This window comes from Chrysemys picta, chromosome 2 (genome assembly GCF_011386835.1).
Source record: "Chrysemys picta bellii isolate R12L10 chromosome 2, ASM1138683v2, whole genome shotgun sequence".
Lineage (NCBI taxonomy): Eukaryota > Metazoa > Chordata > Testudines > Emydidae > Chrysemys > Chrysemys picta.
Window position 1 is genome coordinate 28,494,706 of NC_088792.1, and position 27,159 is coordinate 28,521,864.

The following is a 27,159-nucleotide window of genomic DNA, read 5'->3' on the forward strand; positions in this document are numbered from 1 at the left end:
TAAAGATCATTCTGGAAATGGCAGACTAGAAAATTTTACTTCACTAGCAGAAAAATTATTTGAAAGACTAATGAAACATACCGTTTTAAAACACCCAGTTGGACATGATACAGTAGAAGCAAACAAGCATGGAGCCTATAAAATTACATATCTCTCTAATCTAAAAAACCCTGTTTAAACATGTCAACAAATCAGTATTAAAAAAAAAGAAAAATGCTAAGATATAATTCATTTGGACTTTCAAACTGCTTTTGTCAAAGTTCATCAGTTAAGGAAATTAAATGGTAAAGAGGACAGACATAAAGTACTGTCATGTATCAGAAACTGGCTGAGACAGAAAACAAAGAGTAGAACTACATGGTCAATATTCAACAGTACAAAAGGTTACCAAAGGGTGTCCCAATGATCCAGATAAGAACTGGCATTGTTTAACATTAAGGCGAGTAGAATTTTTTCTGTCAAAACTGTTTTTCTACAAAATTGCATTTTCAATTAAAAACTTTAAGGCAAAACCCTGAAATATTTAAATTCTCATATGTCACTATGGTGCCTCACAGGAGTGGCAGTTGAGTTGTCATATGTTCCCAGGCTTCTTTTTAGGGTGGGCTCCTGATCTGGACTACCTCTCCCATGATGCTCTACTTCCCCTCACCAAGAGGACAGATTGCAATGCATCATGGAGATGAAATCCAACCAGGGAGCTTATTCTGCAGAGGAGAATGGGAGCATGAGGCACCTGAATGACAACTCCCATGAGGCACTGTGGTGGCCCTTCCAAATTGAAATTGGTCAGATTTGAATTTTTGTTGAAAAGTCTAAATATTCCTCACAAAAAACTTTATTTAATATATTTATTAATTATTAGCAAACAGGGCAAACTGCCAGAATGTAAAATTTGGATTTGGATACAAATTTGTTAGTCAAAACTGAGTTACTAACTCTACTACCAAAGAATACTAACACACTAGATGAACAGGCTACATGATGGCAGACGCAGTTTAATATGCCATTACAAGGTATGGCACATTGGGAAGTGTAATCAGAAATACACCTTCAGATTTTTGTGTTCTAAATTGTAAACACTCAGGAAAAATACCTGGGCATTATTGTAGACAGTGTAAGGAAATAATCTGTTCAGTATATAGTGAAAGTCAGAAAAGCAAACAACATGTTAGGCTCTTTAAATAACAAGATGGGAAATATAACTAATACTATTGGTGTTATACAAGTCAATGGTATTGCTTCCCCACAAACATGGGTTCCAGTGAATGGGAGCTCTGTCATTAACTTTAATGGGGCCAGGATTTCACCCATGTTCAGTTATGGTAACCCTAATGTCCTTTATCAATGTTTCTATCTATATCTCTATAATAGAAATAGGTAAGTTGTTAGGCATGAAAAGACTTCTCTTCAAAGAAAAGATTGAAAAGATTGGTACTGTTTAGTTTAGCAAGAGTAGACATGATAGAGGTATAGGGCCTGATCCAAAACCCATTGAAGTCAATGGATGCCCATTGACTTCAGTGGACTTTGGATCAGGTCCATACAGAATAATGCAGTGTTTCCCAAAGTTTTGAAAGCTGAATACCCCTTCAGAAAAATGAAGCCAATCATGCCCACATAGTTGACTCCTGTCATGTCATATTTAAGCTTATATAGCTTCTTCACCATCGCCCTCCCCAGCTAGTCCTTTACCTTTCCCTCCCATTTGGGAAATAATGCTATAGATTTTCATAATATGATACTTCTTTCTTACATGCTTTGAGAAATTAAATCATTATGCTGACTTTTAAGGGATCATAATTCACATCTGATTTAGCACCAATTGAAATGAAAGGGGACGTTCACGCCTCAGTTGTTTCAGGCTCTCTGTAAACTCAATCAGATGTCTCTGCATTGGTTACTCTGACTTCAGGTTTTGAAGATTTTCTTCACATCCATAGCAGCTAGTCTTATTCTTTTTGAGTTTAAAACCTAAGACTCTGGAGAACAAATCAAACATTTGTCCATCCCCTCCAGATAACTCTCCACGCTTCAGGTGGGTGTGCCCCATATTTTGAGAAACACTGGAGTAGTTTCAATGGCATATCAAAGGTAGATCGGGTATCCTTACTTACTTTTTCTCATGATTCAAGAACAAGGGAATGTTCAATGAAATTGAAAGGCCATACATGTAAAACTGATCAAAAATAAATTATCTTTACATAATTAACCTATAGAACTGAAAATATCATTGAAGCCAGCCCTCCCACCCCCCGCCTAAAGACCATGCATTCATTTGGATAATGAGAACATTCAATCACAGTTATATTAGCTAGGATGCAAACTATGTATAAGGAATATATGCTCTTATGTGACATAATGCAACCGCTAACTAAATCAAAGGGATAGGAAGAAATTTCCAGTCCAGGCAGATTATTCCTAGTCCAGGGTTTCTTGTGTCTTCTCTGTAGCTTTGTGTAGGACTAGATAGACCATGTGTCTGATCTTATATTCCAGTCTCTGTTTTCCCGTATGTCCCAAGTATATACATACTGGGATGGGATGGAATAGGATCATGAAATAGTGATCTTGTTTCTTTACTTCAATACTTTCCTCCACTTGGTAGCTCAATTATCAGCATTTCCATTCCTGGCTCTCCCATGAACACGTTCAGGCTAGATTGAAAGTGGAGTCTTCAGCCAAACTGCAATACATTTGAAAGCTTTGAGAGGGTTGTTCATGAGAGTTCACTGGAGGTACAAGTAATTTGCTGCAGTTTGATTAAAATTAAGTGGAGGCACAAGCACTTTAACAATGGCTTCAGAAAAATAAACAGAAATGGAGAGGAGTATTATTCTACGGAGTTAGAGGACCTCTACTTTTTTATTATACCTATGCCCTAGAGCAGTGATACTCAGACCTCAGTGGTTCAGGAGCCAAATTAGTGATCAACATTACCCAAAAGAGCCACAGTCGTGTGAATTCATTGTTTCATTTACTACAATACTATATATTTCATATATAGATATATTAGTCTCACAGCAAGTAAGTTAATCACTTAGTGCAAGTTGATAACTTAATTGTTAATCACATAGTAAAATCATCCTGATTGGTTAATAATTAAATCACACCATTTTTTAATATCATGTGCTGCAAAGAGACACATTAAAGAGCCCCTTGAGGCTCACAAGCCTCAGTCTGCTTGTGAGGGACTATTCTCAGGAAAAGAAAAATAAAGTCTGGCCAACAGAGCAGTATTACTTCAAAAGGCTGGTGGTATTCTTAAGCAATTTTTCAAATATAGGGAATAATGGGAATAGTTTAAAGGGCTTTAAAAGTACTTAAAGCTCTGCTTTGCTGTGACCAGGGAAGCTAGAGTTATGTTAGAATTGGAAAACCTAAAACTCAAGCTTGGTTTTAGTTATTGTTATTCATATTTTAGTAGCCTCCATAGGTCCTTACCCAGATTAGGCCGCCATTGTATGAGGAACCTGTAAAGCTACATCTGGAGATATGATCCTTGTCCCAAAGTTTGTAATTCAACTTCACACTTTGTTGAATGAGCACTTTTCACATTAAGTTCTGCCATCCAGGTGACCTGTAAAGGAAAAAAAATAGTTATATTTTTTAATGATTTAGAAAGAAGGCCTGAAAAGGTTGTGTGGGGTATTTTTGTTTGTTTGTTTTTGATTTGGGTTATTTTGGAATGGTGGTGGAGGGGTGGTTGTTTGATATTTCTTCAGTGTTTTTCCTGCTTGGTTTTAGATCAGGAATTCATTTGTGATTTGCCTTCCTTTTCTTCAAAGATTCTACCTCGCAGATTCTGAAGGACTGAGACCTAGTTAGTTGAGGGGGGAGTGCTTCAGATAGGTTGGTAAAGATTCTGCACCTCTTTCTTCAATTACAGAGAGAGAATTCCTGACATACATTAGGGCTCCATGGGAGACCTCCACTAAAACAGGGAATACAAGACATAACACTCCTGATTTTTCTAAGGTAAAAAAATCTTGCATGTCTTTTTTGTATATCACTTATGGTGTTAAAATCTAATGGCTCATTTGTAATCCAGGCTATGGATTCATGCAAGGGAGCTAGGGGAGTAACAAATACACACCTTCATATAGCCAGTCACAGCACAGGAGAGACAGAAATATCCATTGGGCTGCTACTTCCTCTCCCACCCGTGTGGGTGGGCAGGGTTGCAGAGTGAGTAGATCTTTGATGCTCCCTTCCCCCAAATGATATGCTAGCCAGGGCAGCTGACCTAGCCTATCAGGGGAAATAATCTGCAGCAGAGATAGGACTGGCACATATCACATCCCCCCTACATGTCTATTCCTGAGACAGCAGGACAATCTTCGCCTTTAAAAGGGGGCAGTGGGGAGCTATTTTCCTCCTCAGGTCACCTATAAAGTAAACCTATTTCCAGAAGGAGGAGAAGGATGGTTTTGTTCTAAGGAAGGGTTCACAATTTGATATCCCCGTGGTTCAAAAATCTAGCTTGTCCGTCACTTCTAACTAAAGGTTTCTTGTGCTATTTTCAGTATACTTTGTCTCAAGCTATTTCATAATGCTGTCATTAGTATCAACATTCATACAACATTAAGGTCTGCCTCTAGAATAGTTGACCATTACACATACTTGAGTAGGGAAATACTTGTCATTTGCGACTTTCACTTTTTGTGGACTTTTTCACATCACGGTAAGTTTTTTGGAACTTGTGGTGCACTCAAGTTACTTTACCTGCTTCCAGGACAACACCAAAGACCGCTCAAAGTGTTGCATTTTGCTTAGTAGCTGACAGTCAACTGTGATCCTTATAGTTCCTGTTTTTCCCCCGGTGTATAAAACATTGGTCCGTGGAAGTACTGAAGGATTTCCAGTTATTATCTAACTATCCCATATCCACTGTATAATTTATATGGATCATTTAGAATTTTTCTCTTAGCTCACAAAGATGCTGCATTCATCCCACCCTTGTATGCTATTAGTTGCCTCTTACAGGAATAGAATGCATGATATAGGCTTTTGGGAGCATCTCATGCACACACTGTACAGCTGAAAAGGGTCGCAAGACCACATACTGCCTTTTTGATTCTTTGAAAAAGAATGGGACGTCTTGCAGTAATTCCAAATACCAAGTTTCTGTTGAATTACTGTAAATAAAACTATTTAACTAGATATAACTGAAAAACTGTAATGTCACTTTTACAATATTCTTGATTTCAGGAATGTACACTCAATGTGCAGGTTTTTTCCTTGGTTTTCAGCTTTAAACTATGCATGTATAATACCAGGAGGCTTTTACTGTGCTTTATACACATATTGTTGGTGCTTAACAATGCACAATGATGATAATATCATTTAGATTGATGACAACAATATCAAATGTTGTGTTTAGGCTGTCCCATGCAGACTACTGAAAATATCCTTCCCAATATGCATGAAACTAAGTATCAATATTTGCCTCTGGAAAAAAACTCATCAGTTTATAGATGAACAGCTTTTCTGCTTGTGGTTTAACTAGCTGCAGCCACTGAACTGCTGTAAGGCACCTTGGGGTGTGGTGAGTATGACAGGCAGTGCATAAAATATGTTGTTCTCTCTAGTTATAAACCTATATACGTACAGTGCACCTATCATAGGGTTTTAATTCCACTTTTCCTGTCCCATTATTTTGTCTCTACTGTACAGAACAAATTTTACCTGGGCTGAGTCCCTTGGGTTTATAATAAAAATACTAACAGGCTTTTTACACTTATGGCCACTAGATAAATATAACTGACCAGACAGTGACACCTTTATTCCTCTCTCTTTTGAGATTCTGATGACACATTCTAGATTAGGGTGACCAGACAGCAAGTGTGAAAAATCGGGACAGGGAGTGGGGGGTAATAGGAACCTATATGTGAAAAATCGGGACAGGGAGTGGGGGGTAATAGGAACCTATATAAGAAAAAGACCCAAAAATCGGGACTGTCCCTATAAAATCGGGACATCTGGTCACCCTATTCTAGATAAGCGGATAAAATTCTGCAGGCTCACAAGTTAAGTAGCTCTTTAGTCACTTCTGGAAGTGTGAGACAAAGAGCTTAGCTTGGAGACTGTGTAAGTAAATACCTCTAGGACACTAACACAGGGTCAATACTTTCACACACACAATGATTCCACAGAGTGTTTTATTCTGTTTCTTAATGCCTGAAGCCTCTTTGTATTTCTGTTTACTTCAATTATATGTATGCTTGAGCTCCATCAGAGGCTTTCACCTTCTCACCAGATTTTTTTAAAGATTTTTTCCAACTTTGAATTCAGTCAAAAGAAAGAAAACAAAAAGCACAGTACAACATTTAGAGAATTGTATCTCATATTTAATCATTTAGGCACAGACTAAGGTAAGAACTGGGCTATCTGACAAACATCATTTTGGCCTAATCTTGCTGGCCTAGACAAGAGTCTGCTTTAGTCCACATGTTTGAACTTGTGTTACTGTAATTCCTACAGTAGCTGCCATACAGTTTGTTTCACTACCAGGGAGCAAGTTTGTGGTGACATAGTTAGAAATGACAGATATCTATAGGTAGTTCAAAGTATCCTCATTAGTCCATGCGAATTGACCTTGCTAAAATCAGGGCTACAATGTGTCCAGAGTGAAAAAGTTTTGTAATAAAACACTACTACTTTGCACTTATATAGCTCCTTTTATCTGAAGCTCCCCAATTATTTTACAGACATTAATGTCTAACATCACTCCTGTTGCGATATATTCTGTATTCTCTTTTTAACTGATTTATCAGTTTAACAAGATGAAATGCAAAATAGTCTACAAATGATATGCTATGAAATATACAGAACTCCCAGGGGGTGAGGAATTCTTGAATGCAATAATGAGTCTTCTGACCAGACCTGCATCACAAAACCTGGAGGCCCTGAGTCAGTTCATCTTATCCTCCAAGACACTTCATACACCACTGATCCAGATCCAGATCCTAAAAGGATAGGTTTGGATTTGGAGTAGCCATTTTCATTCCTTTCTGGGCTCCTATGACAGAGGGCTGGGAACCAGTATCTGAGCCAGCACTCTGGTCACTTAAACACCAATTAATTCCCCCCATGGTGGACCTGATGGAGTCTAATTAATGGATTAGAATGGGCTGGGGGAGGACTAAAGAGCAAATTGGCCCATTAACACAGGAGGTACAAGAAGACACAGGAAGGAAGTGCAGTGGAGAGAGAGAGAGAGTCTAGCAGAGCCAGAACCAGGAAGGATCTCCATGTAGAGAGATCTCTTCCCTTCCATCTCCTCTCCTGGACAGAGAACTAAGGAGAAAGAAACTGTAAATAATTATGATGTATGGATCAGAGAGGTCATTGAAAAGGACATTGTAAATAAACCTCATGAGGTAATATACCAGAAGAAGTTCTCTGAGGCATTTATGGGGCTAGAAAGTCCATCCTGTCACAGCTCCAATGGACTAAAACCTCCCTTGAATCTCATTGTTTGAGTGTATCCCCTTAATTTGTGACACCAGAGACAAGATTAGCTTCCACTTCCTGTCGAAACTATAAACACAAAGAAGCTGGTTGAGACCTCATCTAATATGATGATGATGAAGTTCACAGGACATAACTTCTTTGGAGACTTAAACATCTATGTTGATAATGCCTCTGTTATGACAGCCTAACCAAATCCTCCAAACAATATTCAGACCCCAGAGGGGATGTAAACATAAGAAATACAAGACCAACCCTATTTTGGTCAGACCTCATCCACCTCCACACAGAAATAAAAACTGTCTGATACAAGTAAGGAAGAAATCAGCGACCTGGTCTGTCCCACAATACTCTTGGCCCCTGCCATGTTTCAAGATGTGCTTGTAGAAAACTGTACCCAACTAAGGTATGAAAAAGGAGAGGAGTTAATGTAGATGTTACAGCCCCTCCCGGACTAGCACCAAAGTGCCCTCTTCCACTCTATGGCACATGCAGATGTCCTCTGTGCCATGCTTCTCAGATGATCTGCCACAGAAAAAGTGAGAAGGAAGAAATTTTGAGTGCTAGAAAACACTGGAAAATATTCTGATACAGTCAGACTTGGGCACAAAGAATCTCTCTCAGGTTATGCCACTGTTGTGAAGGAGCCAAAGAACCTACTTCTTGTCTACTATTGAAACTACAGGAATGATCAGAAATGCCCTATAATGGTTTATGTCCTTCCTTTCATACCAAACTAATGGTATATTATGGCCAACTGTTGTTCCACCACCAAATCCCTCCCTTGCAGAGTCCCACAGGATCAATCCTTTCCCCAATATTATTCAACATCTAAGTGAACTGTTAGGAGAGCAGTTGACTCAAAGTGGATTGAAGTGTCAGCAGTACGCAGATGATACCCCACTTCCAGCTCCTTTACATTAAATACAAATAGGACCAGCTCCCAGCTTTCTCAATGTTCAGCCAAAGTCAGTGCCTGGAAGAAGAGCAGCTGGCTACAGCCATATACATATGAGACAGAGGTAATATGGTAGGAAAACAGAAGCACTTTGAAGAACTTTCTTTTCTGTACCATCCCCCACTACTGAAAGCATTTGCCAGCAGATTGGTAAATTGGTCATAGCCTGGGTCTTCTGGGCTCCTCAGGGCTATTGTATTCCTTAATTGCCAAGAAAACAGAAGTCCTAATCACATTTATTTATATTATATTTAGAGATGTGAAGGAACTAAGTTTTTTGTTTGGAGGTTTGTTTTGTGACTTTGAAATATATTTCATTATAGAACAGAAATAAATGAAAAAAATGGAAGTTTCCGGAAAGCTGAATTTCCAAAGGAAAAAATATTGTATTTAAGGTCAATTGAAATGCATTTAAGGTTAATTGCAACATTTTTTTATGAAATTGAAATGTTGCGGTTTGCTTCGACCTTGCTGATTTTATATTATAATATGAAAATTAAAAATTGAAACAAAGTAAGTTTAAAAAAAACAAAAACAAAAACTTTATGTTCTAAAAGGTTGAAATGAAAGGTTCTCCCTCCCCCCTCCAATTTTTGTTTAGAAATGAATTATGAAAAACAGCATGTTTATTGAGTAACATTTCACTTTCAATGAATCAGCATTTTCAGACCAAAAAAAAACATTCTGGCAGAATATTCCTGACCAGCTCTCTTTCTATTATTATAATGATTGTCATATTTATTGTTAATATTTATTGCCTTCATACTTTAACACACAGTTTGAGTGAGAAGAGGTTTGAGCGATGTGTTTTCAGCAAATTCCAGTAGGTGGAGCTAGAGAGCAACAACAAATATCAAGTACTCTCAAATAAAGTAGCCTGGTTTTCATCATCTCAGAGTTTGTGTGGTAAGAGACACCAGTCGATAGAGAAGGCTGACTGATTCACTGCTACAACCACTGCCACCCTTAGTCTGCAATACTAGTAGACTCCCTGGTGCCTGGGTCCTGATGGTTCCATTGGCTAATCACACAATGGCAGCTGGCCTACGGGATGTTCCAGGACTGAGTGAGCTATTCTGATTCACTGGTTTGAGCTGAAGTGTTTAAAATCAGTAGCAGTGCTGAAATAACAAGTGAGACACAGCAGTAAAGAAGCTTTCTGAACACTCCTAACCTCACGGGAGTATATTTAGCATTTTGTTTGTTTTTGCCAGCAGACTGACAAACCAGTCAGGGTCACTTAGTTCATACTGCTTTCCTGGAGGCCGCAACGCTGTGAAATGTTGGTCCCTCGCAGGGAGATCTTATCTGGGAATAGTTCTCTGAGAAAATGTATGACTTTGTTATTGTTTTATACAGTAAAAGAGGAAGATGAATCTGTGATGGCTGTCACCTTAGTGCTCTCAGTTATTTACGGTGGATGGATACAGCAGGAATAATTATCTCATTTCCTCAGAGCCAATGAGTAGTGACAAGCTATATATTGTGTAATGACAGACATGTTGGCAGTAGTGACGATCTATGTACTGCGTAAAAACACCAGTGTTGACTGAATGTAAGGAAATCAGCAAAAAAATAATGCCCCGTAGGAAAAAAACAATAAAGGGAAAGAGATGCAGATCAGGATAAGTAAAGAACTTGTCAGAGATCTTCTGACCAATTCAAATGATTTCAGATCATCAGCGCCTGATGCTATTCACCTGAGGTTAATAAAGGAATTAGCTAAAGAAATCTCGAAGCCACTGACGATAATATTTACAAGCTCATGGATAACAGGAGAGGTCAGAAGACTGGGGAAGGGCTAAAGTAGTGCCCAAAAGGGCAAAAAGGAGGAACCAGGGAATTATAGACCGGTGAGCCTGACTTCGATACCTGGGAAGCTACTAGAGAAATGTATAAAATGTTCAATTACCTGTGAATACTCGGAGGATTCAGGGGCAATCACTAGCAGCCAGCATGGATTTATCAAAAACAAATTGTGCCAAACCAGCTTGATTTCCTTCCTTGACAGGGTAACTGGTTTGGTGGATAGGGGGAATGCAGTGGACATAATATACCTGGACTTTAGCAAGGCTTTTGACACATCACATTCTGATAAATAAGCTGGAGAAATGCGGGCTTGGCAGAACTACTATTAAGTGGATACATAACTGGTTGAACAACCACAGACAAACAGTAACTATTAATGGAATGGTGTCAGATTGGAAGGAGGTCTCAAGTGGAGTTACACAGGGATCTATTCTGGGTTCAGTGTTGTTTTACATCTTTATTAATGATCTGGATGTAGGAATAAAGAGCATAACTGATCAAATTCTCAGATGACACAAAGCTAGGGAGTTGCCAACACTTTGGAGGATAGAGCTAAGATTCAGAGAGATCTAGATAAATGGTAGAACTGGGCTACAGACAACTAAATGAAATTCAACAAAAATAAATGTAAGGTGCTACACTTAGGGAATTAAAACCAAATGCAAAAATACAGAATGGGAGGTAGCTGGCTTGGCTGCAACACTGCTGAGAAGAATCTGGGAGTCATGGTGGATCGCAACCTCAGCATGAGTCAGCAATGTGGGGGGGAAAAAAGCAAATTCAATTTTAGGTTGCATTAACAGAGGCATAGCATGCAAGTCATGGGAGGTGATAGTACCACTCTACTCAGCACTGGTTAGGCCTCAGCTGGAATACTGTGTTCCATTTTGGTCACCAATGTATAGACAGGATGTAGAGAAACTGGAAGGGATCCAGAGGCAAGCGACAAAGATGATCAAAGGGATGGAATGCAAGGCACATGAGCAAACTGGGTATGTTTAGTTTGGAAAAGGGGAAATTAAGAGGGGACATAATAGCGGTCTTTGAATACTTGAAAGGCTGCCATAAAAAAGATGAAGACAAGTTGTTCTCTCCTGCCACAAAGGGCAGGACAAGAGGCAATTGGTTCAAATTACAGCAGAGCAGATTTAGATTAAATCTCAGGAAAAGCTTCCTAATTGCAAGAACAGTAGGACAATGGCGCAGACTGCCGAGGAGGTTATGAAATCTCCTTCACTGGAGGTTTCAAAAGGAACCATCTATCTTGGATGGTTTAGACACAACAAATCCTGCATCTTAGCAGGGGGTTAGACTAGATGACCCTTACAGTCACTTCTAACCCTATAATTCCATGATTCTATAGGATTACCAGGAGTGACCGCACATATCAGCAAATAGCAAAGAAGCTGGCAGCATTGAAAATTTACTGGACCACTGACTGGTACAGGGAGTGGATTACGTGCCTCAAGAGTGAGTACCAGAAAACCAAGGACCAGAACCACAACATGTTGACAACCTGCCAGCTTTATAAGGAGTTTGACCACAGGTTGGGATGGTGCCCTGCTGGCCCCAGAATCCAGTATGGGGACTGATGGGAGCCAGCAGCAGTACATTCTAGGTCCATATTCGAGGAGCTGGTTGATACCCCCTGAGGAATGTCCCACTGCGGCGCCTGCAGCAGACACAGAAGGGATGGTAACCATCCCAGAGAGTGATAAGTTTCTGGCTCCATTCTAATGTTTATTAATATAGTAACGGGAAGGATTTCCACTCTATGAACCAATGCAAGAGTCATGAGATTCCCCGACTAGCAACATTTTTACTAGACAGGGACAGATTTTAGCCAGGGCCATTGCCGTTTCTTAAAAAATAATAACCTTACATTGCCATAACTGTAAGTATGCTGCTCTGTAATCACTTGGCAGTCTGTCGAGCCATCTGGAAACAGTGACCTGTGTGGGAGTGGGGGAATGGAAATGCGTTCCATTTACAAATCGAATCCATTTCAGTTAGAGGTGGTCCATGCAGTCCAGAGGTGACAAAATCATTTTCACAAGGACAACAGGGGGTTGAAATATTGTCCAGAAATGTGCTGTGAGGGGGGAAAGGATGGCTGTGGAGTTCTGAGTGTCTGCATGCAGCCATAGAAAGGTAAGCCATGTTGAAACTAACGCAGCATTCTGTTGATTCCTTCGTGGCCTAAATGAGACAATAATCCTCTGTGTCTTGTTGTTCCAAGACCCTCGACATCTACTGGTTGTAGTACCTCCATAGGTCAGCCACACTGCAGCAGAAGCCTGGGCCAACGTACCTTCACGGATCGTTCCAAGAGGAAGCATTTCCATGATGAAGTTATGATTGAAGTGCTGGAGTGGGCCAACCAGTAGGTCCACTACCAAAGACAGAGGGACTTGCGGGTAGAGGAAAGGCATGCCGAGAGAAAAGGCTCAGGCTGGCTGCACAGCTTGAAGACGGGGTTTCAGGAACGATAGCTAAGATAGAAGGACAGAGCTCAGCAAAAAGAACTATTTGAGTGGCTCATCTCCCTAATGACTGCAAGAAGTGGCTCCTGCTGCATAACCCACAGCACAGCTTGAGTCCCCTGCATGTTACCCTGTGCTGAAGTACAGAAGCAGTTTGGAAGACTCTGGCTGGGTAGCACATGCGATGAGCTTCCATGAGCAGCTGGGCAGGACAACCTTGCCCCATGCAGCCCTCCACATTCACCCCCTCCACTGTGGGTGCCTCTACCCCTCCTCCCACAGGACCAAGTGAGCGGCAAGGGGTGGGGGGAGAAGGGAAAGGAGAGCAGGTGACCAGTACATGGTTTCTGTCTTGTACATAGTTTCATGCACTTTGTTTTTATTATTTTTTCTGTAATGTTCTGTTGTTACTGGTGTTTTGGTATGGTAATGCAGCAGGCCTGCCTAGCAATGGTGAATGTTGTACTTTTCTAAGACATGTTTATCAATAAAGCTTTTTATTTCATCAATAAAGTTTATTGTTATCACTGCTTCACATCATGCAATGTGTATTCAAAATAACAAAGGCAAATACATGATCAGGGACAATTAGGAATCCGTATGCAAAGACTATCCCTCAATACAGTTTTCTATAGCAATTAATACTTCAATCAATTCCTTACAATCCATACTGTGAATAACCCACCCCTAATTTCATCAGTGCTCATGTCATTCATAAGTACGCTGCCTGGCACAAAACTCCCCATCCTTCCCCAAGCACTGACTCCCCGCCCCCCGCCCATCACTGAGCTCTCCTCACTCCCACACATTCATAATGGTACTTATAGCAGGAGCAGAGAGAATTCTCTTGTGCCTCCTCCGCTGCAATAGCTTGAGTGTAGCCAACCTTGCTGTTTTCAGAGCTGAGTGTGAACTCTTTGAGTGCAGGTGAGTTGCTCTGCCACCCTGACTGGTGACTTGAGTATTGAGCATTTGGTGTTTACCTGCCCTGCCTCACTGATTGCAGGACTGAGAGTTCACTGCGTGCTTTGACTGTAAAACTGAATAGTCTTAATTAGGTTTTCTTTCTTTGCTTTCTCTCTCTCAGTGGTCAGGTAAGGGTTAACAAATGTTTTAGCTGTTGCTCTAGCTGATTGTTGCTAGTTTGAATGTATCATTAAAGCTGGCAGGAAGTCTCTCACTGCATTGGAAAGCTATAAACAGTGAAGGGGGAGCTGAGTGCGGCCGAGGGAAGAAGGATCCGCCTGAGGAAGGTAGATTCAGATGGTGAATCCATCTCAGTCCATTGAGCTCCCCAGTCACTGTAGGGTCAGATTTGCTTTGGCTGTTATAGATAGCTAGCTTATAGTCAGGGAAATGACTGTATGATTGCCATTTGCTGTTAAATAAAGGTTTGAAAGAAGACCTAGACTCTGTGTAGTCAGCTCACACCACCACCAAAGGGTAAGTCCCTGGGAGAATCCTGGATGAGTTGGTAACAGCACTATTCCCCCTTTTCTATTGGGCCACGCAAGTCCATAATGTGGGAGCACAAAGCATCCCTGACTTCTGTTGCCTGGGTGCATCCAGCTCCAGCTGTGGTAGGGGCCCTTTTTGGCTGAGTGTAACAGTTCAGCAGCTCCTCGCTGTCTAGGTCCAGTCAGGGGGAAATGGCTCACCTTTGTTGTGAAGAGCACCACCACAGTAATGTATTGATGACACTGGAATCCAAACTGTTTTGTAGGCAGGGCCAGCTCTAGGCACCAGCGAAGAAAGCAGGTGCTTGGGGTGGCCAATGGGAAGGGGTGGCACGTCCGGGTCTTCGGCAGCAATTCAGCGGCGGGTCCCTCAGTCCCTCTCTTCCTTTTTGAGCTGCCGCCGAAGTGGAAGAGAGGGAGGGAAGGACCCGCCACGGAATTGCTGCTGAAGAATGGAGCGGCGCGATTGAGCTGCTGCCGAAGTGCCGCCAATCGGCTTTATCTTTTTTTTTTTCTGCTTCACCGCTTGGGGCGACAAAAAAGCTGGAGCTGGCCCTGTGTGTAGACATCTGCAACAGGCTTTCAATCTGCCAAATGCACATTCAATAACTATTCTGCACCTGCTCAGAGTGTAATTAAACCACCTTTTGCCAGGGCTTCTTAAATTAGGGTGAAGTTTCATAAGCCAAGGGTAAAAAGGAGTACGTTGGTTTCCCCAGAATAACAGTGGGAACAGTAACTCCATTTATGACAATGTCATTTGGTGGGAATAGTGTCCCATCCTGTCCATGAATGTAGACTCCTGATCAGCAAAAAAACCTGTCATCATAAACTTTCCCAGTACACTCCTTGAGAAGGGCAAACTATGGACATATGAGTCCCATCAATGGCCCCAGCACAGTTTGGAAACCCCATTCTCTCAAAGTCAGCAATTACTACTGGAGTATTTTTTATTGACTGGGGTATGGAACAGCTTCTATATGAGGTGAGATTAATAAGACTGGGACTTTTCAACTTGGAAAAGAGACAACTGGGGGAGATATGAGAGAGGTCTATAAAATCATGACTGATTTGGAGAAAGTAAATAAGGAAGTGTTATATACTCCTTCTCATAACACAAGAACTAGGGGGTCACCAAATGAAAGTAATAGGCAGCAGGTTTAAAACAAACACAAGGAAGCATTTCTTCACACAACACACAGTCAATTTGTGGAACTCTTTGCCAGAGAATGTCATGAAGGCCAAAACTACAACAGGGTTCAAAAAAGAGCTACATAAGTTCATAGTGGATAGGTCCATCAATGGCTATCAGCCAGGATGGTCAGGGATGGTGTCCCTATCCTCTTTTTGCCAGAAGCTGGGGATGTGCAACAGGAGATGGATCACTCAATTACCTATTCTGTTTATTCCCTCTGGAGCACCTGGCATCGGCCAGTGTCAGAAGACAGGATACTGGGCTAGATGGATCTTTGGTCTGAGCCAGTATGGCCAATCTTATATTCTTAATGCCTGCCACCTTGGAGTGAACCACACATCTGATTGCCTCAAAAACTTCTGCCAACACTTTACCCATAGTAGACTTTTCAACATCAAACTAGTTTGCAACAGACCTGTAGCATTCTGGGGTAGCTAGCTTCCAGATGGCTATAGCAACCCACTCCTGGACCAGCAAGCGTGTGTCTTGGCTCTGGAGGTTAGGGGCAAGCTTCTCACAAAGCGCCAGACATGTGACTTTCTTCATGTGAAAGTTCTGAACCCAGGGCTGATCATCCCAGGTCAGCATGACAGTAGGATCCCACCAGTCTGTGCTTGTGACCCAGAAGTGCCAGTCTACGAAGGGGACATCAGCAGCTATAGCGAGTGTCCAGCAGCATCCAGCAGCAGCAGAATCCAGTGCGACTCTGCCTGGTGGGGTATTTCTCCTCTTCCTCCTGCTCCACCATGAGCTGTGTCAGGTGCCTTTGAAACAGAGGTGATGCATGGGAGGGGGGGGCATGCTGGGTAATGTGCACTCCCCACCCCAGATTTCTCAGGTCACCTCTTGCCGGGATTCCCAGCAGTGACAAGGCAGTGGCTCCCCCTGGTGGCAGCACTCACTGTGTGTCTGTGCAGCGCAGGGAGGAAAGAAGCAGCAGGACTGCTGACTGCAGGCTGATCTCCCCTCCCCACTGCCTCACGCCCCATTACATGGGGCTGCTTCTCCTTCCCTGCTGCTGGAGTCCCAGTGCTTCCTGCTGCCTGCTTTGCAGACCGCCCACCCACTGAGGTGAATCAGGGGCACATCGTCAAGATCAGGGAAAGGAGCTGCAATGTGGTCCTCAGCACCAAACAGCTCAGAGGGAACCCCATCCAGCCTGAGAGACCAGGGGTGAGTGAGGTGAGCAGGCTGAGGTGGGAGAGTGGGAGAGGGATAGTAGACCCTGCTGCTGCTGCTTCAGTGCATTGAAACAAGAACAGCCTCCAGTGTGCCTATCAAGGAGAAGGCAATTTGGGGGTGTCAGATCCCCCCCCAACAAAAAGTGACTAATCATTCTCCAACTTCTTGTCAATTGAGATGATCCAGCCCCAAGCACTATCCCACTCTGGCACCACCCACCCTGATGAAGCATGGGGGACTGTGCATCCCAGCTGTGTTGCCCCTTTTCTTGGCCTTGTTTTGAACACTTGCTAAATTGACTGAGGATTGTTCAGGCAGGGAGGGATGCCTGCAAGCTCTGCAGGGGCTGGGCAGCCACAGGACAGGGAGCAGGAGGAGGCAGGGGAAGTAGTTGCTAGTGTCTGTTGTCTACATACATGTACCTCCACAGAACCTTTGAGTTGTGCCCCCCCCCCAGACACACACACTATCCACAGTTACATGTCACCTCTGCTTTGAGTTCAGAAAATGCTGCTTAAATATCCACCAACATCTCATGGAGCTCTGGCCATTTCCTGACACAAGAGTGAAAGCAAAAGCCAGAGAAGTTCTTGAAAATGTGCCTCCTCCATGTTGCTGACTCTGGTAGCTGGGAGCACACAGACCAAAGAGACTGCTTGGCAGGATGGGTTGGCCAACTGTTCACATTTCTTATAACATGTAAAGTGGACAGTCCAGGGACACCACAGTCAAAGGAGTAAAGCAGCCATGTTTTGGGAGCATGCTAGAGAATCTGAGTTTCAGTCAGGTCTGTGTGTTTTAGTGTGGACCCTGAAGCCTGAGGTTCAAGTCCGCATTAGAAAAACCTTAACATAGGGTTAAGAATTAGTGTAAATGCTCAAGCCCTGGATTCTCTAACTCAAAGTCAGCTGACTCGAGTCCCACTAACCCTGGGTTTACAGTACAGGCTAGACATGAGAAAGTCTAAGACCAGAGAAAGTCCAAGCTGGTGTAGCACACATATTAGGGCAGTGGTCCCCAACCTTTTTGTGGCCAGTAGCACATTCATGTTTTCAGAAGAGCGTGGCGGGCGCCAACAATTTTTCAAGGCTTATTTTGTATTTTTACATTAAAACTTCATATTTAATATTACATAATACACCTCTACCCCAATATAATGCGGCCCGGATATAACGTGGTAAAGCAGTGCTCCGGGGGGCGGGGGGGGGCTGCGCACTCCGGTGGATCAAAGCAAGTTCGATATAACACGGTTTCACCTATAACTCGGTAAGATTTTTTGGCTCCCGAGGACAGCATTATATCGAGGTAGAGATGTATATGAATCCAGAGAGAAGAGAGAAGCTGGAGAGAAGCCGCGAGGACAGAGAACACCGGTGCCCACAGCCCCGGAGTACTCTGTCCCCAGCAGGTGCGGGGCCCCGACTTCTCATAGCGCCCGTGGGCACCGCGTTGGGGACCACTGTATTAGGGGGTCTAGAAGAAAACCTAAATTATACCAACTAAGACTCAGGACTTTCTTAGACTCACTTGTGCTTACCTGTGCATTTGTCCCATTATGTAGAGGCAGTGAAAAGCACCTCTATGAATGTCTGTATAAAAATGATATTACACTGGTGGTCTTCTTGAATTCAATGGAGATAGTTACATGCATATTTTTGGGATCAAGGCCATAGTGTTAAAAGTTATTTGTTGGCATCAGTTATCAAAAAAATCCAGTGAATCAGGTCATTTCCATAACACCATAATAACAGAATTTGGGCAACATGCCCCTAGAATAGCTCTTGGATCAGTTTTCTAACATGAGATTAAAAAGTTTCCATCAGAAGACTCAAAGGTGCTAGCCAATATCATGGCCTTCCTTCAGCAGTTTGCTGTGAATTTTATGTCTGTTTTGTTTTCCAAAGTGGTGAGTGGAAATATTTAATTATCACTTGCTACTCACATTATCTCCGTAAGGGGGGAAACGTATATTGCACCTAAGTTATGAACATACAAGTCACTGAGCAATAGGACACTGGTTTCCATTATGTCCTTCTTATCCTTTGGCAAGGTTTGCTGTTTCATTTCCATTTTCTACCCTCGCATTGTCACTATTGCACTACAATTCTGTAGAAGAGTCCATGCAACTTACCCTCTTTGCTTGCTTGCTTTCCCTAAGGATCTGATTATCTTAGAATTTCCTTACATCCTCCTCTGATATAAAGGTAGTTTAACCTGCCTCCAGTACTTCTGATTGTGTAACTAATCTCTCAATTGTAAAAAAAAGATACAAAAAATTTCCCATCTCTCTGATTTACACTGCTCTTATAACTGCAAGAGATTTGAGCTTAGCTTTGTCAACTAGACAGCCCAATCCTCTGTATGCTTATTTTTATCCAGCATCTTTTGTGAATTTGGGTATAACATTTGGGATGTGATATGGTGTCGTCATTATTGAAATATCCCTTGAAAGTACTAGTCATTTTCTCATATCATTTTCAACATTCTGGCAATCCGCAGATAATTTCCTACAATTTTCTTTGAGATTTGCCTGACCAATAAATGGTAGTTCTTTTAGCGATATTAAATGCCTATAACCTTGTTCAGTGCATATATATATATATGCAACAAACCAGAGAACATGCTTTTTTAAAAAAAGATTAAAGCTCAAAATATGTATATGGTTTGCTTAAGAAGAAACAAAGGGAATATATGTCTCTCAGGTTTTAAAAGCCTGAAAGCTGTTCCCCTTTTCTCAAAGTACATTTTTGTGGGTGGTCCTTGGTGTTGCTGGGTTAAAGAGCACTGAAGGTTTCCATTGAAACAAAGTTGTCTTTAGTGTTCAGTAGCCTAATTCTTTTTAAATAAAAAAAGGCAAATTCACTTGTAGATGTGTGGATCCCAGACAGCTTGTTTATTCTCCTAGTATATCTGTGATCATAAACCCTAGGTAAATATTTGCTCTTCTGAGATTAGATTTAAAATACTTGCATTTACAATCAATTAAAACATTGATGACTGGTGCATGGGCTGTTGTATGTCATCATTGACATATCAGAATGTAAAGATAAGAGTTAGATAGAAGGAAGTCTGTACTGAGTAAGGATCTGCTCTGTTTCTGGAATGAGCTGTGAATGTGGCAGATATATTTGGATACTTTAGCACTTCTATAAGCTCAATGCAGTTTGACATTATGAGACTCTCCAAGTGTAATTATTTTTCTGTTTTCATTTGCTTTCCAAAAATGCCCTTATTTCACAGCGCTGCACGTGTTTACTGAAGAACAAATACACTTTTCTTCTTCCCTTATATGATTTATTGACTATTATACACTGAACACTTCCAAATTATTTCCAAAGGCCATAAAGTAGCAGGATAAATAGTGAGAAACAAATGTATGATTTAAATTATAGAATTCAGTTGTTGACTCTAAAAACAGAAAATTCAGTATTAATGCTGTATTTCTTTGTGACATTTAAGGTTTTCAAACTAAATGCAAAAAGGTCTTTTTATTTCTCTATCCTGCATTAGTCCAAAGGGATTAGCTTAATACATGAGGGATATTTATGATGCAAGGAATAAAATAGTCCTTCAGTAGTTCCAAACCTGCAGTAGTGCTGCACTTTTGTATTTGCTTTCATGGTCTTGTTGATTAAGTCGATATATGTGAATTTACTGACTCGTTGCCTAGAGCAGAATGTGTTTTTACAGTCATCGTAATAGTATAGTAAATATTCGGAGATAATGTTTATATAATATGGGCCATATCCTCAGCTGGTATATATCAGCTTAACTCTGTTGACTTCAGTACATTTACCATGATGAATACCAGCTGACAATCCAGACTTGTGTGTGTTTGTACGCACACACATATTCACTCTATACATACACACAACATATATAGACCTAAATTTTCAAAAGCAATTAGTAATTTTGGATGCCTCCATTTTTTATTTCACGAACTGAGACCCGTCATAAACAGACCCCCTTTAAGGCATGTCAAATTCAGACACCAAAATCACTAGCCATACTTGAAAGTCGAGGCTATAATTTATTTTTGTAATAACACTTATATTGTGAAGAAAGAACAGACATTGCATTTCTTAAGCATTTTATTGATCTTTTCTCAGTTTCAAATCCACAGTTTTTTAACATGCAAATTGAAGGGTATTTGCTTCACAGCTCTAATATAGAGAAAGCAGGAATGAGCCAATCACTCAGTACTAAATTCAGTTCAGCTCAATCCATTGTGGTAGCAGAGCTAGATCCATGAGTCTGTAGAATAAAGGTGAAATCAGATTACATTCATTTCCCCCCACCTTTTCCCCCACTTGAGAAACCATATTTTTTCACGTCACCATCTCCAGCTTCCTCAGCTTATATCTCTCCTTTCTAAATTCGGCACCCCACCTTACCTTTCTCTCCCATTGAAAAAAACACATTCCCCCCTTCTTAAATCTCTACATTGGCTCCTCTTCTTCTTCAGTATTAACTTCTCATCCCTTTAAAAGCACCCCACCACCTAATTCCAATCTACATTTATAACCAATTTTTTTCCTGCACTCTATCCCACTAACTATTCTCTACCCAAGATTCTTCACTCATTATTTCCTTCTTCCTCTCCTGACTATGTGTGTTCTTTCAGAGCCTTCCAAATCCATCTCCAGTCTCCTCTTTCAATCATTCCTAAAAAGCTACCAGGTAATATAGTCTACATGTAATTCAGCTGATGTTCACTTGCATGGACAGAACTGCATGTGTTTGTTATGCCATCAGAAAGTAATCCCTTCAAGGCTAAATCCTTGTTTTCTGTTTTTGATGTGCATGTTCTTATTACTGTGAAGTAAAGTTGGCTGGGAATTTTCTGGGTAAATGTTTTGGGAAATGTTTTTCATCAGAAAATCCTGATTTGTTAAAATGGAAAATGTTCTTGGGAAAGGGCCTCTGTCAATGAGTCTCCAGGTTTAAGAAAACTGTTTTAAGTTTCAAAATTGTCAAAACAGCTTATTTTGAATTTTTTTAACAAAGATTCATTTTTCTTTAGTTTGAAATGATTTTTCATATCAATTTTTGGTTAATTTAAACCAAAAAAGGTAACAATTTTAAAAGATCAAAATCTAAACAAAATGTTTTGAAATTGTCAAAATTATTTTGCTGTTGTTGTTGTTGATTATTAGTTCACAAAAATGTTTGAGATTTTGACTTTGCTATAGGAAAAAAAAATTCAAAATCTCAAAAATTCTCATAGGAGGGAAAACAGTTTCCTGGCCAGCTCTAATATAAATCACCATATACAAGCCTTTTTAATCCTGATGTTGAGTCTTTGATCTATTGCTTGCTTTTGAAACCATTGACCTTTTCATACCATTTTGTTGTTGAAGTTGCAGACACTAGCAGGGATAGGTGAAGTGGTGCTTAAATGTCACAGTTCTTTCCTGTTTAGGAGACCCAGGTTTATGTTGGATGATGGAATTTCTCTCTCAAAGGCTTCTGCATGGAAGATGGTGTAATAATGTTCTATTCCGATAGAAGAGATAGTTATTTGCACTGATATCCCATTACTATACCAGTGACACAGTGCTCTACACAACTTTTTGATTTGATCTGGATGAGGCAATCTCTCAGTTATCTTGAGACTGGGACTTGAATAAGGCCTAGCTTGCAGAAGCTCAGTTGAAACTAGGTAGAGTTTAGGTTGGAGGAAAGAGCCAGAGCAGATGCTGAAATCAGTATTTGCTTCCTTGATTGAAAGGATGTGTCTTCCTTTTATTTGCAATGTGTACAGTCCAGGGATCCTGTTGGATCCACAGCTGCTTCAAGAAGGTCAGGTCAATGTGGAAGGCAAGAGCATCTTTTTTCTAGCTTTGGCTGGAAAGGAGAAAGAAGACAGTGAGCCTAATTTTCAGAAGTGCTGAGTACCTAAAACTCCAGCTAAAGTCAAAGGAAGCAGCAGATGAAAATCAGACCTTGTGATTCCTGCCTTTATCAATTTAAGGCTGGATAACTACAGTGCACCATAAATAGGCAGCACCTAGGGTCTATTTGGAGAATGTGGCAACCTGCTTTCTTAGTTGTCTGACTTGCAGGGTGCATGTGACACTCTGTGATTTGAATCCTGCGTTGGCCCTCAGTTTATTTTCAGACATGATTCAAGGTTTTGGTTTGATCTATACAGCCTTCTATTGTCTGGATCCTGCTACTTAAGCAATTCTTCTCTCCTTGTGTGTTGTCTCAACAACTGAGATTAGCTGAGTCCCCCAGATCAAAAATCAAGCACAAGGTTTAGGGTCCTTGTTTCTGATCTGACAAAGCCTAAATCTATTGAGCTTCAGAACACATTGGAAGGTCCATGTCTGACAGGAGATGTTTCAGATAGGGATTAGTTCTGTTTGTGGTGGGGATTTTGTTAATGTCTTTAATTAGGATCTTGATGGAATCCTTCAATCCCAATTGGGTCAATTTGTGATATTGGTTTTGCTATTTAATTAATGTGCAGAACATATGTGCTGCATTTAGGAATATACTATATATATATATATATATATATATATATATATATACTGATTAATAATAAATTGCAAATCCTTGTTAATAATTGCAAATGCTCCAAGGCAATGTCATTTTTAAATGCACCTTAAAAAATGCTGAAAAGCACAAGCTGTATATTTACAAGGTTTCTTTGAATTTTGGTAAGCAATATACAAGATTTGTTCATGCTTCCCTGCTATTTGGCTTAAAATATTTTGGTTAATGAAAGAAACTTTGAGAAGCATTCTTATTTTAAAAGAAGATTTTTATTACAATTTTTAGAATTACAATTGTCAGTGTCAAATTTTAGCTGATGGTATCTTGTAAGTTTGTTTTTATTTAACAGTATTAAATAAATTGATTGCACCTTCTATATTTCTATTAATTAATGAGTGCTAAGAATCATTGAGAGACAAGGAGGTAAGATGAACAGCCCTCATGGTATCAATGTCACAGCTGCCTGTCACATCTGCCAAAATGTAGACTGAAAGTTACTATAAAATAGTGAGATATATTATAATGAAGACTTAAGGGAGAGAAAGAGATGAATGCTGGCACTTTTAAAAATCTATATCAGCCCTTGCAGAGTTGATGCCTGCAAGTGGGTGTAGCTGTCAACTAATATTCTTCGAATAACTTTATTACCTAAGGAAATCTGAGATTCCAGCATTTATTTTATTTCCACATTATTGAAAATAATATACTCACACTCTATATTACATGTACTGCACACACACAACATTTTATGAATGTATATATATAATGTACAGTGATTAAAGTCTACTTTATCTGTAGTGTAAACATCTGCAAAAGAGCCATCGATCTTTGGTATTTCATTTCGTCATTAATTTTGAATAAAGACCAAAGCCTGATCTCCCTCCGTGGTTTGGCAGCACAAAGCAGACGAAAACTTATTTTAACCCACTGGTGTAAGAGGAACCCTTATGTTGGTTTATTTCACCCGCCTGGCCACCAGCATAGAGTCAACAGAGCACCTCTCAGATCTCCAAATTTCATACTTATGGCTTTTGAGATGTCACAGCCACAGAGAGGCTCAATGGCTCCTTCCTCGATTGCCTGTCAATCAACTGTTCAGCTGGAAATAGAAGCCACTGCCATGCCCTACTGGACAGCTGCTCAGCAGGGATAGGTGAAAAGCCAATTGGATGCTTTGCAGCTGTTGGAGCAATGACCATGATGGTCTGGACACAGGGGTAAGAAGCTGCCACCCAAGTTCTCCAGCCTTTAGCTCCGAATTCAGTTTCTGCTCCCTCTCTTTAGTGTCCTGGGGGCACCACCTTTTCCTGTTCTCCTGATCAAACTCTTGGAAGAACTATCACCATCTTATCATGTTTGGAAGTTTGGGAGCTTCCTTAGGCACCTGCAGCCATGGGATAATGTCTAAGTATAAATTATGAGTTAAAATGTGGGGATACACAGTGGATTTAGGAGCTTCTTGGGGGATTTAAGAAGCAGTCAGATACCACAGCAATGGGTTCTGCAGAAGAACCACTGTCCCAAAAGCTGTAAGTCTTTCAGTAAGATCTGAAAGGGTAAGAATAGCAATGGGCCATCACCCAGTGCATACCTTATTGTGGTTTATCCTGATTTCTGCTGCTTCACAATATTTCTCAATACTATCCTTCTTCAGAAACATTTCTGGGCGCCTTTTGAATTTCTAATTAAAAATCACCTTCCTTGGTGCCATATGTTTGTTTTTCCTTCCATGAAATCACTCTTTGACTTCCCTATCTCCTTCCTCTTGTTCTGTCATCTCTGGAGAACTGATCCTTGATTTTGTTTCCCTCTGTATAGATAGAAGCAAAAGAACTATTTAACAATTCTGCCAACTCTAGTCCCCAGGGCACATCCTGAGTGAAATGAGCTGTTCAAAGGAGACATCCACCTTGTCTAAATGTCTTCCATACTTTTGTTTTCTGCTCTACTCAGCCATATTATTTTCTGTCACTTTTTAATTTTTTTTTTATTCATTTCTTTTACATGGATGAATTTTGATTGTAGCCTCCTTGACTGTATCTTAAGGTGTTTTCTTATGTTACTGAATCCCAGCCAAATCTCTAACTCATTTCACATTCATTTAAGTAGCTAATACCGTCTTACTAATGAAGTAAAAAATAATTCTATAGTGCACAAAGAGGTTGCACAGCTTCCTGCCTGATTATATAATGGTTAAAAATTCAAACTAACATCATAGGGTGCTCTGTTTTCTGAATTTACATGAACTATTTAGATCCCTCTGTTTTAACAAAGAGCTCTAGATATAATTCCTAAAAATGTAAACTGTTGCCAAGTCTTCCAGCTACAGTTTATCAAACCAGTCAGGGTTTTCCAGTTCAAGCTTTTATCTTTCTGCCAAATCCAGTTTTGTCAATAAAAGCTCCTTGAAGCACCATTTTAGCCTAGAAGAAATTCATGTTACAAATTGCACCTGTTATCATTGTGTATTAGTTAATTTCAATGAAAAGTATGTAGAACTCCCACCTCAAATATTCAAATAATCACTAAGGGCCAGTTACTCACCTGAGTATTCCCTATCACTCAATTAATTGCTGCTCACCAATGTGAATTAGAGGTTCACAATCTGGCCCCAAAACAAACCTGCTTGGATTCAGGCTTTGGAATTCAAGTTACCTCTGAAATATTCATAACTTTTGTTTATAAATAGAAAATAGTATCTTAAGGATTTATGCAGTGAAATGTCAGAGCTCTGTAAAAATAAAATAGTTTCCATTCGTGACATATAAACTGAACGTTTGTATTTGTAGCATGAACACAGTGGTATGGTAAGGCAGACAAACTCAATCTAACAAAGTATTTTTGTCTTTCTATATAGCAAACCGTCAACCTAATCATCCAAGAACCAGATTTCAAATCCCATCCAAATTTCTAAAGAACAGGCTGCCAGGCTATGGAAACAAGTGCTATGGCCTTTGGCTAATGTAAGTGGTGCATTACATTTTGCCTGACTGGTGCTTTAAGTAACTTTCTGAACAAGACAATTCTACATATCTAATTACAGCACTGGTGTCAAAATTGTTCCAGCTGTCCAGAAGGTTTTGCTATTTTATGATGTAATAACCAGGGTGTTATTAAATCACACATCATCTGGATTTTTTACTCCAATTACACAAGGATCCCATGGAGATATCTGGTGATGGATTTCCTGCATATCTCTCAGTGAAAAAAAAAATCCACTCTTAAAGTTAATTCCGCAGAATTTTTTAACAACAAATCAACATTTACATTTGAATCCACTTTTAAAAACTGGCCTATAAAAATATAACCTGTTAGTAAGCAGGTTAGCATGTGTAATTAGTTGAAATATTCTTTAAGTGGAAAATCAAATTCACACTTTAAGCACATCAGTTACCTTCTAATATTTTTTTAAAAACTGATAGAGGAAATAACCTGGAAACAATAATAAAGGATTTAAACTCAACAGTCTGAAAAAAGGCCATCAGTATTATGTACTATTATGGAGAAAGACTGTATTTTCCTAACATTATTTTGAAAACTGTTTTGTTATGGCTGTAGAATATGATGGTCTTGGTTCAAAAAAAATTAAAAATAAACAGACCACAAAGAGTTTACCAGTCTGAACTATCTACTTTTCGATTACAATGAAAGATTCTACAGCCCTGATCCTACAAACACTTATTTGCATGCCTATCTTTAAGCATTTTAAATTTACTTTGACTTCAATGAGACTACTCATGAGCTTAAAGATATTAGCGTTGCCAATTCTTGTGATTATATCAGAATTCTCCTGATATTTAGTGTTTGTCTTCTTGTAATCATATTCTTACAAAATCATTTTAAAGAGTTTCTAGCTCTTATGACTGTGGAGAAAAGCTCTTTCTACTTCTGTTGGAAGGCTGTTGATTAATATGATATTTTTCTGCACTTCAAAAAGTGGGTTTGGTCTTTCAGTCATTAAAAATATAGTCTCATTTGATTGGAAGCTGACATGGGGCTCCTTATGACCACTTACTCATACCAGAGAAGGCACCAGACAGATATTAGAGGATTCTGACTTTCAATCACTGCTGACCTTGGGAAGCTTAGAAACCACTG

The 27,159-nt window shown here is 40.2% G+C and overlaps 1 long non-coding RNA gene across 1 annotated transcript in view; it reads right to left on the reverse strand.

The window, feature by feature from the left end:
* Nucleotides 1-2,285: 2,285 nt before the first annotated feature.
* The window catches only part of LOC135981913 (uncharacterized), a 33,444-nt gene continuing 8,570 nt past the window's right edge, over nucleotides 2,286-27,159 (reverse strand). Inside the window, exons 2-3 of the long non-coding RNA XR_010599104.1 lie at nucleotides 3,445-3,580; nucleotides 2,286-2,686 (exon numbers count right to left, since the gene is read on the reverse strand). This is a non-coding gene — a long non-coding RNA (uncharacterized LOC135981913). The remainder of the gene's footprint in view (nucleotides 2,687-3,444; nucleotides 3,581-27,159) is intronic.